Raw genomic sequence first — 12,409 nt, forward strand, 5'->3', positions numbered from 1 at the left:
CATTGGTCCTTGCATCCATATCTTTGAATTTGAGTGTGGTTACATTTCTGCAGCCCCATCCCTCAGCTTTTTACCGAAACGGGGGCGGGGAAAAGGCTTTGTTATTGTTTCAACTGCTGATTGCTGCTCTAAGAGGATTTGTGGGGGAGAGGCTTACCGTCAGAGTGCCTGAGGGGAGATTAGCTCCTTGTATACAGAATTAATCCCCTCACTCCATTTCTCCCAGTCAGACTGAATCCTCAGCAGGGGTGAGGGGTTGAATTAGGAGATTCCAGATTTTCTGCATCTAGACGTTGTGTCCATCATTCTGAATCCCAGTTATTCTTTTCATTTCCTGAATAGGAGGGATGGATGTTTTAGCCTAGGTAAAAGGTTATCAATTTAGTTTTGTTTTTTTTGCCACCCCTTCATAAAGGTGTGTAGAGCACCTGAAACACGTACCATAGCTATGGAAACCAAAGGAGGATTATTTTGGGGTGCCCTGGGAAAACTTGACCACATTGTTTCTGTAATAAGATCTATTTGGGGTTTCGTAGGACATGTGACAATCATTTTGAGGAGTAATCTTGGAGAACACCTTACTTGAAGTAGCCCTGACCTAATGCCCTCATAACAAAATCATTTGCATGATATAAATTCTCTGATAGTCTCTTACCAATGGCAATTTACCTATTATAAGCCATATGACATGTAATGGTAACTATACACTGAGTGAACGAAACATTAAGGACACTTTACTAATATTGAGTTGTCAACACATGACAGACAGTAAAGAGCACCGTCTCATGACTATACACTTCTTGTCTTTCTCAATACTGTAATTCACCAAGCAACCAAAATTGTGACATTTTTGGAAAGATCACCTTTTTTTCTTCCAGACATGCAAAACTACAGCTAGGCAGGGTATTGGTCCAGACAGTACATTTACACTGAGTGTACAAAATATTAAGAACACCTTTCTAATATTGAGTTGCACCCCCTCTTGCCCTCAGAACAGTCTCAATTCGTCGAGGGTGTGGACTCCTAGAAGGTGTCAAAAGCATTCCACAGGGATGCTGGCCCATGTTGACTCCAATGCTTCTCACAGTTGTGTCAAGTTGGCTGGATGTCCTTTGGGTGGTGGACCATTCTTGATACACACGTGAAACTGTTGAGCGTGGAAAAACCCAGCAGCGTTGCAGTTCCTGACACAAACCGGTACACCTGGCACCTACTACCATACCCCGTTCAAAGGCACTTAAATCTTTTGTCTTGCCCATTCACCCTTTCAATGGCACACATACACAATCCATTCCTCAATTGTCTCAAGGCTTATAAATCCTTCTTTAACCTGTCCCCTCCCCTTCATCTACACTGATTTGAAGTGGATTTAACAAGTGACCTCAATAAGGGATCATAGCTTTCACCTGGGTTCACCTGGTCAGTCTATGTAATGAAAGACCAGGTGTTCTTAATGTTTTGTACACTCAGTGTATAAAGATATGCCTTTTCATGCTTTATATGGTTTGGTGTGACTTTCAAATTCTACTATTATGGGTTTAAGCTCTTTTTCATCATGCTTCTCTTTTCCACACTAACCTCTTTGTGTCATAGGACAAGAAAAATAACCTCCAAAAAACATACAAGGAAATATTTTCAAAGTTAAGAACTAAATCCATCTCCTCTGTGTGTTCTCCATTGTGTTTGTGTCTGTGTAGTTTGAGTAAAAGGTTATTGGACCACACATTCCCTTCTAGATGGTTCATGGGTTAGGGTTAGTCACCTGTCTGTCTTCACTCTAAATGGGTTTTTCAGAAATAGCTTAATCTGTATTTACATATACAAAAAATGGTGTTTAATGTAACTATATTGCATTATTATTTATTTATTTTTTTATATCATTTTTTATTTATAGTTGTAATTTATCTGAAGTCATGGAAGACATCGATATTGGTTGAATATAAAAATGGCAGTATGTTGCATATAGGCTATGTTTACCTGGAGTTAGACACTTAAAGGCACCTTAACCCGACGTATGAACGGTGATGTGTAGTTATTTAAGGGTGCAGATCACAACAGCAGCTAAAGATGACAACTCATTCATTTGAACAAACTGTCCCTGAGTAACGGTGATATGTTTTCACCAAACACTTGGAAATGTTCTCTGGTGAAATATATTCGGTATTATCAATAACCGTCAACGATTTGCTCACATATGTGACTGTGTTTGCAGTGAAATTTTTGGTGGCTTTTTAGTTGTGATGTTTAGAATGTGTTGATTTAACAGTTTAACCTTAACAGTGTTCGTACCGCATCATATTAATAGTATACAGTAGAAATTTTACAGTAACAATTTTACTTTGGCCATCATGAAGGAAAAATGCTACTTGTAACAACACACGTTTTAATATGCCATACAATTCAAGAAAAAACGTAATATTGTAAGACTGTGGCAGTTCTAAACAGGAATACCCAATGCATTATGGGAATTAATAATAGACTACAATTCTGGCCTGAGATGCCCGTTTAATAGAGAATCTCCATTGAACATGGTTTTTAGACCAGGACTGTTCTTAATCTGTGACCAGGAAACCAGCCCTCAATGTTCACAGTAAAGCATTTTCTTCGTAATTACAATGTGGGTTGAAATGTGCTATTTTCCTGCATGACCATTAACCACAACAATGGAACAAGGAAGTTGCATCGCAGGTCACAGTGCTTTTCAGTGACTCATTTTGACTTAGTGTTCATAGGCTTGTGTGAAACTTTGTCATTTTATTCCTACAAAAGGTTTATTGTCATTTGGACTTTCTGGTCAAATCTTTCACGCAGCTTGTATACTGTAGTTTAGCTACCTAAAAGCATTTGTTTTGTTTTCTACTGTGTCTATTTATGCCATGCAATGCGACTGATTTAAGTTTTATTATCTTTCACTTGACATTGTTATTAAAACACTACTACGCTAAGACGTGTGTGTCTCAATTTTTTATGAAAAAATAAAGAGTTCTCAAATGTCATCGAGACGGGATCCGTAAGATTGTTTCAAAGTGCTGTCATTTTTCTTTCCTTTGCGTACGGGATGTGACAGATGAAACGTTTGTTCCCTAGAATGTTTTATAAAGATGCTTTCCCCAGCATGATGTTTTCTGTAATGCCTTTTTCTTAAATCCTACAAGCTTTGTGTCTGCCAGTGAAAAGCACTATTTGCTAAATTCAACTCTGACTGTATTTGTAGATAAATCAGTTGTAATAATTTAAACCCTAATGGAACATGACGGAGAAGGTACTTATAGAGCACGTCTTGAAAGACATTAGTAGTGTCAAACCACGTGATGTCAAATTTGGTCTCTGACGAGAGGTCAAATTAAATGACAGACAGATTGCTGATACAGTAGGTGGCTTGTGTTACAGACTGCTGATAGGTGGCTTGTGTTACAGACTGCTGATAGGTGGCTTGTGTTACAGACTGCTGATAGGTGGCTTATGTTACAGACTGCTGATAGGTGGCTTGTGTTACAGACTGCTGATAGGTGGCTTTTGTTACAGACTGCTGATAGGTGGCTTGTGTTACAGACTGCTGATAGGTGGCTTGTGTTACAGACTGCTGATAGGTGGCTTGTGTTACAGACTGCTGATAGGTGGCTTGTGTTACAGACTGCTGATAGGTGGCTTGTGTTACAGACTGCTGATAGGTGGCTTGTGTTACAGACTGCTGATAGGTGGCTTGTGTTACAGCATCTGCTCTTTGTGTTCTGAGCTTCTCCATATTTCCACAAGAGGCAGAAAGGTTTCAGCTCTCGGGGAAGTTCACTCTAGGTGAGAATCTAGCATCAGCTTCCCCTCCCCTAATCCTAACCTTAATCATTAGTGAGGGAAATGCCAAACTGACTCAAGATCAGTGTCTAGGTGCAACTTCACCCTACACCATCTTGTTTCTTTACTATGTATACAAAACCATGTGGACAGCCCTTCAAATTAGTGGATTCAGCTATTTCAGCCACACCCGTTGCTGACAAGTGTATAAAATCGAGCACACAGCCATGCAACTGTAAAGTTTGGTGGAGGAGGAATAATGGTCTGGGGCAGTTTTTTATGGTTCGGGCTAGGCCCCTTAGTTCCAGTGAAGGGAAACTTTACCGCTACAGCTTACAATGACATTTTAGACGATTCTATGCTTCCAACTTTGTGGCAACAGTTTGGGGAAGGCCCTTTCCTGTTTCAGCATGACAATGCCCCCATGTACATAGTGAGGTCCATACAGAAATGGTTTGTTGAGATCGGTGTGGAAGAACTTGACTGGCCTGCACAGAGCCCTGACCTCAGTCCCATCGAACACCTTTGGGATTAATTGGAACGCCAACTGCGTAATCGTCCAACGTCAGTGAGCGACCTCAGCAATGCTCATGGCTGAATGGAAGCAAGTCCCAGCAGTAATGTTCAGACATCTAGTGGAAAGCCTTCCCAGAAGAGTGGAGGCTGTTATAGCAGCAAAGGGGAGACCAACTCCATATTAATGCCCATGATTTTGGAATGAGATGTTCGACGAGCAGGTGCACACATACTTTTGGTCATGTAGTGTGTATGTTAAGATCTCTCAGTTTCCTTATAATGCTCATTGCTGTTCAACATAGACTTTAACCCCCTAAAGTCGTTGGCCGTGCCCCACTGAAATCGAATTAGCATAATAATTTCAAAAATCTGTCTGTTTAAGCTAGAGATATCAGTTTTATTTGCATGGGCTGTGTCTCAATCCATTACATCCGCCGATGTTCTACTAAGTTAACAAAGGGACTTGTTTTAAGATGGTCATATCAAGGATCATTTAGCTTTTTGATTTAGATTTTTAGGACCCCTTTAGGTATACAAAAAACAATGGGGGGATGAAACATTGAATTTGGCCTTACTGCTATTAGCCCATAGAAATACATTGAATAACAGATTTATACATTGAATAACAGATAAATACATTTAATAACAGATAGTATTTTTTTTTTACAGAACTTTGTTTTGAAGTGTCTGTCCTATATCTGAGAGATATGAGACAGATCAGGATAAAAAAATTTAGGCACTATATGATGTTTGCACCATTTCCGCTCAATTTAACATTCTATTACGTTTTTCTGTACTGAACGCAGCCTAGGTGTTTTCTGGGGTAAAGTACCACTGGCTAGAAATCAGTGATTTCAAATAGTATTTGAACCCAGGTCTGCCGGACACATAGTTCTCCATTCAACACATGACAGACAGTAAAGAGCACCGTCTCATGACTATACACTTCTTGTCTTTCTCAATACTGTAATTCACCAAGCGACCAAAATTGTGACATTTTTGGAAAGATCACCTTCCTCTTTGCTTCCAGACAAGGTGTTCCTCCTCAAAGACAAACTTGTGCCTCAATCTGCATCCCACATGGCACCCTATTCCCTAAATATTGCACACTTTTGTCAAGGGCCCATAGGCCTCTGGTCAAAAGTAGTGCACTACGTATGGAAAAGGGTGCCGTTTGGTACGCAACCCCTGTATTAGTGAAAAAGTGTTCTCTGTCTCTTACTTTATCACTTTTCACTGTTGTTCCTTTTTAATCCGATGAAGAAGGGTCCACTAAAGTAAGATTGAAGGGGTGCCCCAATCCTAAACTTAATCATTAGTAGGGAAAATGCAGAACTGGTCCGTCTTGGTGGCATGGACAATTCGTTTTTTTTCACTGAATTAATCTGCATTAGAAAGCTGCACCGGGGTCAGCTTGTCACTACACTTTCCAAAATCAAATCATATTCTATTCGTCACATGCTTGCTAATAACAGGTACTAATAAAAATAATAATAAACATACACAACCAGTAACGATAACTTGGCTATATAGACGGGGTATGAGTTCACCTGGAGAGGATTGACCCAAGAGACACATGTAAGAAGGGGTGTGTTATGTTGGCTGTCATGGACAAAGTGGAATTTTTATTGGTAAAAACAATAGGATAAATACACAGTGCATTCGGAAAGTATTCAGACCCCTTGACTTTTTCCACATTTTGTTACGTTGCAGCCTTATTCTGGGCTCCCGAGTGGCGCAGCGGTCTAAGGCACTGTGTCTCAGTGCTAGCGCCGTAACTACAGACACCCTAGTTCGAATAACTGACTCGCCTAGTTAAATAAAAGTTACATTTAATATATATATTTTTTCATTCTAAAATGGAGTCAATTGTTTTTTCCCCCTCATCAATCTACACACAATACCCCTTAATGACAAAGCAAAAACGTAGTTTTGTGTGCAAATCTATAAAAAAAAATACAAAACTCAAATATCACATTTGCATAAGTATTCAGACCCGTTACTCAATACTTTGTTGAAGCACCTTTGGCAGCGATTACAGCCTCAAGTCTTCTTGGGTATGACGCTGCAAGCGTGGCACACCTGTATTTGGGGAGTTTTTCCCCATTATTCTCTGCAGATCCTTTCAAGCTCTGTCAGGTTGGATGGGGAGTGTCGCTGCACAGCTATTTTCAGGTCTCTACAGAGATGGTCGATCAGGTTCAAGTCCGGGCTCTGGCTGGGCCACTCAAGGACATTCAGAGACTTGTCCCGAAGCCACTCCTGCATTGTCTTGGCTGTGTGCTTAGGGTCGTTGTCCTGTTGGAAGGTGAACCTTCCCCCCAGTCTGAGCTCCTGAGCGCTATGGAGCAGGTTTTCATCAAGGATCTCTCTGTACTTTGCTCCGTTCATCTTTCCCTCTATCCTGGCTAGTCTCCCTGTCCCTGCCGCCGAAAAACATCCCCACAGCATGATGATGCCACCACCATGCTTCACCATAGGAATGGTGCCAGGTTTCCTCCAGACGTGACGCTTGGCATTCAGGCCAGAGAGTTCAGTCTTGGTTTCATCAGACCAGAGAATCTTGTTTCTCATGGTCTGAGTCTTTAGGTGGCTTTTGTCAAACTCCAAGCGTGTTGTCATGTGCCTTTTACTGAGGAGTGGCTTCCGTCTGGCCAATCTACCATAAAGGCCTGATTGGTGGAGTGCTGCAGAGATGGTTGTCCTTCTGGAAGATTCTCCCATCTCCACAGAGGAACTCTAAATCATATCCAATCAATTGAATTTACCACAGGTGGACTCCAATCAAGTTGTGGGAACATCTCAAGGATGATAAATGGAAACAGGATGCACCTGAGCTCAATTTCGAGTGTCATAGAAAAGGGTCTGAATACTTATGTAAATAATTATTTCAGTTTTTTATTTTTAATACATTTGCAAACATTTCTAAAAACCTGTATTTGCTTTGTCATTATAAGGTATTATGTGTGTAGATTTATGAGGGAAAAAATGTATTTAATCAATTTTAGAACAAAGCTGTAATGTAGCAACATTTTGAGAAGGTCAAGGGGTCTGAATACTTTCCGAATGCACGGTAGGTAAAGTCCATTCTCTGTTTTTTTTCTCATTTTCATCATTTCACTTTGTCGAACGAAAGTAACACAGGGTGAAAGTAACATGCCCATTTTCTCAGATAACACAGAAGCTAGACTGTCATAGTGAAGTCAGCATGTTCCAAATGTGGAGGATAACCCCCCTGCCAAAAAACAGCCCAGTCTGACCATGTTTCTCAGAGTTATCAACAAAAAGTGGTTTTGAACGATGTAAGTTAAAAAAAAACATACCCGGAAGTGTTTTTTGGTTGTAGAGTTGTGTTTAGTTGTTTAAGGTTCCAAACATATGTTATTGTTTGAACACATCTAGTGACTTTATTACAAAATAGGTTTCAAGTATCATGCTAACTAGTCTTGGGTGTGTCCCTAGAAGAAGTTACAGGAGAGACGGGTGGGTCACACAATATAAAATAGTGACCTGGGCCAGTAACCGAAAGGTTGCTGGATTGAGTCCCCGAGCTGACAGGGTAAAAATATGTCGCTCTGCCCCTGAACAAGGCAGTTATCCCACAGTTCCCCGGTAGGCCATCATTGTAAATAAGAATTTGTTCTTAACTGACTTGCCTAGTTAAATAAGGTTAAAAAAATAAAATAATAATTTACAACCTCATTATTCAAATCGACACACAAATGAAATTATGTCTGATTATGTGAAATTATGTCTGATTTGTTGAAAGTAACGAGCATTACAAACCAGAAACGTAGAGATAAGACAGATATTGCGCACTTCTCGCCATATGTTACTCCCGCCCCACCGTTTGATACAAAAGTAAGGTTGCGGTAGGTCTGTTCTCTGTCTATTTAATTTAAACTCATTTACCCTAGGAAGGTAATTACAGTTGCTAATGGTAGAGGACATATTGTTTGTCATAATATATGGTGTCTCTAGCTCTATCGAGTAATTAGGAATTTTCGTCCCGGTTTTTCGTCCTTCTCTACATATAATGCTTCAGTCTGGTTTTAGACCCCATCATAGCACTGAGACTGCACTTGTGAAGGTGGTAAATGACCTTTTAATGGCGTCAGACCGAGCCTCTGCATCTGTCCTCGTGCTCCTAGACCTTAGTGCTGCTTTTGATACCATCGATCACCACATTCTTTTGGAGAGATTGGAAACCCAAATTGGTCTACACGGACAAGTTCTGGCCTGGTTTAGATCTTATCTGTCAGAACGATATCAGTTTGTCTCTGTGGATGGTTTGTCCTCTGACAAATCAACTGTAAATTTCGGTGTTCCTCAAGGTTCCGTTTTTGGACCACTATTGTTTTCACTATATATTTTACCTCTTGGGGATGTCATTCGAAAACATAATGTTAACTTTCACTGCTATGCGGATGACACACAGCTGTACATTTCGATGAAACATGGTGAAGCCCCAAAATTGCCCTCACTGGAAGTCTGTGTTTCAGACATAAGGAAGTGGATGGCTGCAAACGTTCTACTTTTAAACTCTTGACAAAACAGATATGCTTGTTCTAGGTCCCAAGAAACAAAGAGATCTTCTGTTGAATCTGACAATTCATCTTGATGGTTGTACAGTCGTCTCAAATGTGAAGGACCCTGATCTCTCTTTGATGAACATATCAAGACTGTTTCAAGGACAGCTTTTTTCCATCTACGTAACATTGCAATTGCAAAAATCTGAAGTTTTCTGTCCAAAAATGATGCAGAAAAATGAATCAATGCTTTTGTCACTTCTAGGTTAGACTAATGCAATGCTCTACTTTCCGGCTACCCGGATAAAGCACTAAATAAACTTCAGTTAGTGCTAAATACAGCTGCTAGAATCCTGACTAGAACCAACATTTTTTATCATATTACTCCAGTGCTAGCCTCCCTACACTGGCTTCCTGTTAAGGCAAGGGCTGATTTCAAGGTTTTACTGCTAACCTACAAAGCATTACATGGGCTTGCTCCTACCTATCTTTCCGATTTGGTCCTGCCATACATACCTACACGTACGCTACAATCACAAGACGCAGGCCTCCTAATTGTCCCTAGAATTTCTAAGCAAACAACTGGAGGCAGGGCTTTCTCCTATAGAGCTCAATTTTTTATTTAATGGTCTGCCTACCCATGTGAGAAACGCAGACTCGGTCTCAACCTTTAAGTCTTTATTGAAGACTCATCTCTTCAGTGGGTCCTATGATTGAGTGTAGTTTGGCCCAGGAGTGTGAAGGTGAACGGAAAGGCACCGGAGCAACAAACCGCCCTTGCTGTCTCTGCCTGGCCGGTTCCCCTCACTCCACTGCGATTCTCTGCCTCTAACCCTATTACAACAGTCTTGAAGGAGTTCCCATATATGCTGAGCACTTGTTGGGTGCTTTTGCTTTACTCTGCAGTCCAACTCATCCCAAACAATCTCAATTGGGTTGAGGTTGGGTGATTGTGTAAGCCAGGTCACCTGATGCAGCACTCCATCACTCTCCTTGGTCAAATAGCCCTTACATAGCCCTTAGAGGTGTGTTTTGAGTCATTGTCCTGTAGAAAAACAAATGATAGTCCCACTAAGCGCAAACCAAATGGGATGGAGTATCGCTGCAGAATGCTGTGGTAGCCATGCTGTTTAAGTGTCACCAGTAAAGCACCCCCACACCATCACACCTCCTCCTCCATGCTTCACGGTGGGAACCACACATGCGGAGATCATCCGTTCACCTACTCTGCGTCACACAAAGACACAGCGGCTGGAACAAAAAAAAAGACATTAAATAATTATGCTTTCGTCTCTGTGTTGTCATAATTGTCTTTCAATTCGCAAGAGACTGAATGTGTCTGTCACGAGAATTTTCAATCCCAATGATAATAACTGACAATCAATAGCTCTGACCAATCCCCGAGATCTGTAAGACCATGGGTTTAATAATAATTAGTCAAAGACTCAGCTTATGCAAAAAGATAGAACAGTTTATTCACGAGAATGCTCTGAAGTCCATTATACAAAGACATCCATTTTATAGCTGCGCACATACTTCCACACAAACAGTAGGTATCCTACGCACATACATACACACAAACAGTAGGTGAGTTTTATCCTTCTCCATAGTTCTCACCACTGCGTATCACTACCCAGCCGACAGTTCCATTCCCCCGAGATTAGGGAAACCTTGAGAAGTACTCCCTGTCCTCATAAGTCTCTCAGAGGGCTAGCCAGGTCGGTCCAAACACAGTTTAATTGTTCTCAGTTTTTTTCTTCGGCACACACATACAAGTTCAAATCCTAAACTACACCTTTCTCAGACAGTCTGTTTTTCCACTATACAGATACATTGTTTAATCTAATTCTGACTAAAACTACACACATCATCAGATTCTAATTTTATGATTCTAATCAATTCCATACAATTATAAGGTTTCAGAGTGGAATTATTTAATCATTATCTTTAAACATATAAATTATTTGATCAGTGTCTCACCAGCGAAAGCATCGAAGTGAGCGAAACAGCGCCCCTCTATCTCTCTACATGCAGGCCACTTTATCTGGTCATGAAGAATTGCCGCCCGTAGCATTGAATGCATGGGAAGCCAGCGAGAATTTGGCCTAACCTTGATTAAAAGTATAAAATAATAGCCAATCAGCGTAGAGCTAAACTGAGCGAGCTCAACTGTGAATGGTCCTAGTGCGCCAAAAACAAGTGTCAAGGGAAGCCAGTTTCGATTTGGCTTCACTCCTATCACAGAGATTTAAATGTCATCGACAGAAACAATTTGAATTGTTGCATCTTGTTGTGTTGTTGTCCTCTGGTAGCAAGCTAGATAGCAAAAAGTCCCCTTCCTAAATTAGCCATAGTTGGAGATAGGGATTTGGACTTGTGATTTTACTTTATTCTCCGTGCTGGAGATGATAAAGGCGATTCTGATCCAACCATAAAATACATTGTGCCTCTGGAATGAGAGGATGGAAGTTCAAAATGTAACTAGATGTAGAAGGCTAATGTTAACTAGCTAACGTTGCCCATGAAAGGAAGTTAGGCTAGCGAGCAAGCATTTTACCCAGGTAGCCTAGGGCAACAAAAAATAAAAGCGTGTACTGTATGACAGTGTCATTGACCGTTTCGTTAACATGAAAGAAAGGAGGATGGCATTTTTTTTTCTACTTCCACAAACACACACACAAAAACAGAAATCAGAACCATGAATAGCCACATCATGTTTAGCATACGTTGATTGGACTAAATTGCTTTTGGTATTTTTTTGTTGTCACTGTATTATACTAAGCAGAGGTGATTTGATGATGTTGAGATGGTGCTGGAATAGTGGAGGAAGCTCCTGTTTTCTTTGTGACGTGCAGTAAATCTCTGTGGTTCTAAATCAATAGTTGTTTACTAGTCTGCAAAGCATATGAACTAACAGGTTATAGAGCAAAATAATCTATGAACACTGGTTACTTCAATAATATTTACATTCTGTGTAGCCTAGTGGTTAGAGTGTTGAGCTAGTTACCGTTAAAGGTTGCAAGTTCGAATCCCCGAGCTGACAAGGTACAAATCTGTCGTTCTGCCCCTGAACAAGATTGTTCCTAGGCCGTAATTGAAAATAAGAATTTGTTCTTAACTGACTTGCCTAGTTAAATAAAGGTAAATATTTTTTTTTTTACCAACTTTGTGTATACGTATACTGTATTCTAATCATTGCTTTTCCTATATAACTACTGCTGTACACACCTTTTCATATACTGTATATAACAGATGCTCTTATCCAGAGCAATTAGGGTTAAGTGCCTTGCTCAAGGGCACCTCGATAGATGTTTTACCAAGTTGGCTCAGGGATTTGAACCAGCGACCTTTCAGTTACTGGCCCAACACTCATAACCGCTAGACTACCTGCCATTATGTGTACATGTATTTCTGTTCCGGTCTCTGACATTGCTCATTCTGATATTTCAGGATGTATGATTTTTATGGATTATGTGTGTATTGTTTTTTTTAAATATTTTGTATTGCTCGGTATTACTGCACTGTTGGAGCTAGAAACACAAGCATTTCACTGAACCTGCGATAACATCTGC

Source organism: Salvelinus alpinus, chromosome 18 (genome assembly GCF_045679555.1).
Source record: "Salvelinus alpinus chromosome 18, SLU_Salpinus.1, whole genome shotgun sequence".
NCBI classification, from domain to species: Eukaryota; Metazoa; Chordata; class Actinopteri; order Salmoniformes; family Salmonidae; genus Salvelinus; species Salvelinus alpinus.